The sequence below is a fragment of the Myotis brandtii genome, unplaced genomic scaffold, assembly GCF_000412655.1.
Source record: "Myotis brandtii unplaced genomic scaffold, ASM41265v1 scaffold90, whole genome shotgun sequence".
Lineage (NCBI taxonomy): Eukaryota > Metazoa > Chordata > Mammalia > Chiroptera > Vespertilionidae > Myotis > Myotis brandtii.
Window position 1 is genome coordinate 335,418 of NW_005371694.1, and position 5,569 is coordinate 340,986.

General features: G+C 38.0%; 2 long non-coding RNA genes across 3 annotated transcripts in view; both read left to right on the forward strand.

The window, feature by feature from the left end:
• LOC106724605 overlaps positions 1 to 2,647 on the forward strand; it is an 11,228-nt gene extending 8,581 nt beyond the window's left edge. For both annotated transcript variants that reach the window (XR_001360456.1, XR_001360455.1), the window contains exon 3: positions 2,608 to 2,647. This is a non-coding gene — a long non-coding RNA (uncharacterized LOC106724605). The remainder of the gene's footprint in view (positions 1 to 2,607) is intronic.
• Positions 2,648 to 5,121: 2,474 nt separating this feature from the next.
• Positions 5,122 to 5,569, forward strand: part of LOC106724606 — a 19,948-nt gene continuing 19,500 nt past the window's right edge. Inside the window, exon 1 of the long non-coding RNA XR_001360457.1 lies at positions 5,122 to 5,153. This is a non-coding gene — a long non-coding RNA (uncharacterized LOC106724606). The remainder of the gene's footprint in view (positions 5,154 to 5,569) is intronic.

A 5,569-nucleotide genomic window follows, 5' to 3' on the forward strand; every position in this document is an offset into this window, starting at 1 on the left:
CTCATTGGTGTTTCTAACTCTCTATCCCTCTACCTTCCTCTCTGTAAAAAATCAATAAAATATATTTTAAAAAATAAAATAAATAAATACAGTTCCTCATGTTATGACCCAACCATAAAATTATTTTCGTTGCTACTTCATAACCATAATGTTGCTACTGTTATGAATCGTAATGTAAATATCTGATATGCAGGATGGTCTTAGGCGACTCCTGTGAAAGGGTCATTCGACCGCCAAAGGGGTCGCGACCCACAGGTTGAGAACCCCTGCTCTAAAGGAAAGCTCTTCTGCAACTGTAAAATGGCAAAAAATAAAATCAATAGGTACAAAGAATTAATATTGGTTATACCAAGCATTTTAAAGGGTTTGGGAGGTGAACAACAGGGAGGTGGCTTTCCCTACCATCATTTCTTAAGCTCCCAGCTATTATTCATTAATACATATTTACTATCTGAATTAGGGTAAAGCTAAACTTTTTTAACAGACACCAAACATGGCTTAAAGAACACTGACATTTGTTACTCCCTCACAAGGATTGCATAAGATTATTAATCCAAGGTTATTAGTCTGGCTCTGCTCCACGAAGCCATCTAGGGACCCAAGTGTCTTTTATCTTACTGCTCTATCATCCACCATGGTGTTATTCTCAACTACAGGCTTGAAGCTGGGTCAAAGAACCCCATAATCTACTTTGTGGGAAGTAAAAAAGAGCCTGAGGGTTCATAAATCCTATGTGTAAAGGCCCAGGCTCAAAGCTAACATATTTGTGACCCCATTCTATTGTAAGAATATAGTTACCTAACCACACCTAGCTTCAAATGAGGCTAAGAAATGTGCTCTCTGACTAGTCATGAGCCCACCCACAACTGTTTTACCGAACAAGAGGGTCAGGGTGGATTTTGATGGACAATTCACAGTATCCATCACATAGCTTTATAGTCAATGATTTTTGCAATCAACAAATTGTTCTACTCAGGCTTTAAAATGCAAGCTTCCAATCTGTAACTACCACATTCTCTAAGATGTTGAGTAAATATATTCATTGTGTCAGTTAAAAAACAAATAAAATACTTTGACACTCCTAGCAAATGATTGTTCTCTTAGCTTGAGCTTTCTAGAACCCAGCCACTATTCTGTGAGAAGCCAAAGCCTTGTGGAAAGGCTATATGTTGGTGTTCTTGCAACAGTACAGCCCAGCCTTCAGATCATCCCAGCCCAGACACCAGACAGGTGATTGAAGATACCATATATTCTATTACCATACCAAGCTATGGTAATAGATCTTCTAGTCTCAGCTATTCCAGTCCCCATCAATTCAAGTCACAGATGTTGGAATCATCCTATTTGAGGCCAGAAACATCATGGAAAGAGACAAACAACCTTACATGTCCTATCCAAATTCCTAAACCATACAATTTATGGGCATACTCAAGTGGTTTGTTTGTTTTAGGGTGGGGGAGCAATAGATACTCATGGCAATAGATAACTGAACATACATTCCAAGCTGGATATTTAGATAAGCCCACTTCTCAAATCCATTGATAGAATTCTTCTGTAATAGTTCATTTAAATTCTCTAAACTGATTTATTACAAAGTTTACCTTTTATAATTATTCACTTCTTGAGTGAAAAAAAACAACATAGACTTCTGTAATCACAGAATCTAGTATATATGTAAAGCTCATTATGAGTATAAAGTACTTGATGAGAATTTGTTTGATAATTTTGTTATAATACAAGTATATGTAACCATTTTTCATATTCATACATATAGCTTATTAAGGTATGGCTGAAAAGACGTGCAAGTGCTAATTAAAAATAAGTGCTACTTATAAAAACAACTTTAAACTATATCACTTTATAAAGTGAAGGGTTTCCTATTAAAAATACTATTTGGGAAAACTACAGTCATTTGCATATCTATTTTTATATGCTGATAAGTCACATGATCTGTGTATTGCTTTTATAGTTTAACAGTAAGCCTTTCACCAAATGAAATTTTATTTTTAAAGTATCTTAACACTGCACACATACTTACGCAAGCAGTTTGAATGGTGCAAAATGTAAGATCCACATTTCAATTGCTTTACTATGTTGCCTATAACAACTAGAGCTTCCTAAAGTTCTCCTTTATTAGAGCAAAATGTGGATGATTCATATACTATGCTTCAGCTGCCTTCATCATTTGAATGAGATAAGCTCTCAGCAAGAAGTATTCAAGAAACTGTGGTTCAAACTGTGTCATCCTGCTATAAAGCAATCTGCTAAACATTTCCGAAGCAATTTAGACAGCTGTGACTTGGTTGCGAACAATGTGGACATTTAATCTATTGACTTGAAATTGGGGCTACAGAGAAGATATTCAAGAGTTTCCTCATGAGTTCATTTGCCACATAGAAAAACACTTCCTATTTTTTACGTGCCAAGAATGGAAACCTGAGAACTATCTATATTAAAGAATAAAAATGACTGACCTTATAAATTGTTTTTTTATTAAAATATGTAGTATTATATATGTAATGATATTATACCTCCTACTGTAGATCTAAATATTATTTTAAGGGATTTTACTCAAAAGAATATGACATGCTTTTAATTTTGTTCCAGGTTATATTTGCCTTACTATAAATTCATCATAAAATTTTGGTAAATGGCTTGCCTATATTATTAACATCCTCTTTTCACTGTTTTCTATGCTGATAAAATCTGTATTTGGAGTAAATAATTATTCACCTACGAAATGCATTCCTTCCTGACTTGAAACACAATTCAAAAATCTACTGAGACAGTTAATAAAATACTATACTAGTCAACTATACTATAATCTTTATACTGATCAACCATATTAAAATTTGAAATTCACTATAATATATTCATCAGTATGTGAACAAAGACAAAGACATAGAGGTTTATCAAAAAAGAGAATACATGCTCATTTTTTTCCTTTTTTCTGTCAGTTATTTTTATAGGTATCATTTAGGCTGTGACTATAATATGTCAAAATTCACTATGTGGACATTATTCGGGTATAACTGTACAATGTCAAAATAGAGTTATATTTGTTAACATAACCAGTAGGTGAGTTAGATTTTCTCATTTTCAACTTTTTGGTTTAACATTATATGAGTATGGTTAACAGAATAATGAAGCAAATAATTTCTTAGACCCTGCTGATTATTTAACAGATTTTACATTACCTCAAATTTTCACTTTTGAGTTGTCTTTCTAAAACTATTAACCTTCTAATGCATTTTCCTCCTCCCACTGTTTTGTGATATAGACTAACAATTCTAGTAATAGCTGTGAAAGGGTGAGGGCTACGCCCTCCATCTTGCCCCAGGGTAAGGGCTACGCCCTCCGTCTTACCTTGGCCATGTGCTCGGCAAGGCTTCTTCCCCTAAGCCCAAGCCTCTGCTAGCCACACCCAGGACTTCTTTAAACTAACCAATGACAATCAAGGGAAGTCGCCATAGATATGACCACATCCTGTGTAACAAGACACCGACTTGCGCCTGGCCAATCGGCAGGGCCCACAGTCCTTTCTCCTCCCCTTACTCCAACCCCCCTATAAAACCCCTCTCCACACAGAGTTCTCTCTCTGCTTCCTGCCGCTGCATCGGCAAGGTTGGGGAGCCGAGCTAGCTCGAATAAAGACTCTTATGCTTTTGCATCGGACCTGGCTGGCTCCCTGGTGTGGTTTCTTGGGGATCCTGAAATCTGGGCATAACAGCTGCTCTGAATGAATCATTTTTTATCAGCACCTATTTTACTTGCCCTAAGTACCAAGTAAAATGATCTCAATTGGGCCTTGCCCGATCACTTGAACACTGAAAGAATTGACATTCCTTAGCTACAATGATACAGTCAACTCATTTATTTTTCTTTGAAAGGAAAATGAAGCCAGAAGCTATAAAGACTTTTATAAAAAACAAAGCTAACTCCAAGTGTTAAATATTTGGTTTGTTATTTGTAGGCAGTTCATACAAGACATCCTTTGCCTAAGGCAGTGTTAATGGATGAAAGATAGGACATTCCTGGGAAAGATTTGAAGTGTGATAGTCAGGATTTTCTGCATATTCATCCACTCTACACTTGGTGTGATATTTATGTGGTATCTGATGGAGAATACCATATAGACAAATGGTAGTTATATCTATAAAGGGCAAAATATGTTTTTCAGTATACCATCATTTTTTCCCTGATATAGGCTCCCTGCCCTTCCTTACCTCCTCCTATACCGCATATAGTTAGAAATTACTTGAAATGGATTGGTAAAGTAAGACATGTAGAATAAGGGTGATATCACACAGCTATCGCATCAATTCATTTTAGGGTTTGAAAAAAATACATATATATATATACTTTTTTCCTTTATTGATTGATTTTAGAGAAAAAGAAAGGAAGGGAGGGAGAGAGGGAGAGGGAGAGAGAGAGAGAGAGAGAGAGAGAGAAACATTGATTTATTGTCCACTTACACATTCATTGGTTGAGTCTTGTATGTGCCCTGACTGGAGCTTGAACCCACAACCTTGGTGTATCAGGACAATGCTTCAACCAACTGAGCTACTTGGCCAGTATATATATGTACATATGTGTGTATGTGTGTGTTTATGTATACATATATATACACTTTTAAAAAATTCTGGCCCTGGCCGGTTTGGCTTAGGGTATAGAGAGTCAGCCTGCGGACTCAAGGGTTGTGGGTTCGATTCTGGTCAAGGGCATGTACCTTGGTTGCAGGCTCCTCCCCAGCCCTGGCCCTGGTCAGGGCTCGTGCATGAGGCAGCCAATCGATGTGTTTCTTTCACATTAATGGTTCTCTCTGTCTTTCCTTCTCTCTTCCACTCTCTGAAAATCAATGGAGAAATGTCCTCAGGTGAGAATGAAAAAAAAAAAAATTCTGTAATTCTAAGGTGAATTGTACTTAACCAATCCCAAGAGAACAATCTTAATTTTAAAATTTTCAAAAGGAAAATCCATATTTTGAAGATTAAAAATGGTGAAAGAGTAGGAGGATGCTGCACGGACATGCTCCCAGGAACAACCTGGAATTACAACTGAAATGCAGAAAGGCTTCCTGAATAATCAATGGAAAACTCACAGGAGAGAACCCTGATACCCAAGGATGGAAGGTGGAGACCACATAGAGACTGGTAGGAGGGGTGGAGGTGTGAAAGGACTGGCCAGACACCCACAAATGGCAACTGAAGTCCTGGAGAGATATCTCAGCTATGTGTGGTGGGAGGTGAGGGGTGGGGGGTGCCACTGAGAACTCTGGGGTCTAATCCTGAAGCTAGGCTCCCCAGCAGAGAGCACCAAACTGAGGAGGTTACCCACATAACATCTAGCTGTGAAAAGCAGTGGGGTGCTGTCTCCAAGGGGTGGCAGCTGAAAGTTTGGGCACCATCTTAAAGGGCCAACACATGAAAATTCCCTGTGGAGCCACCCACCTTGTGCTCTGGCAGAGGGAGGGTGAAGTGGACTGGAGCTGTGAGAGCAAAACCCAGGACTGGGGACTTGGAAGATAGAACTCAGAAGGCAGACACCCCAAGTTTCCTGGGCTGAGTCA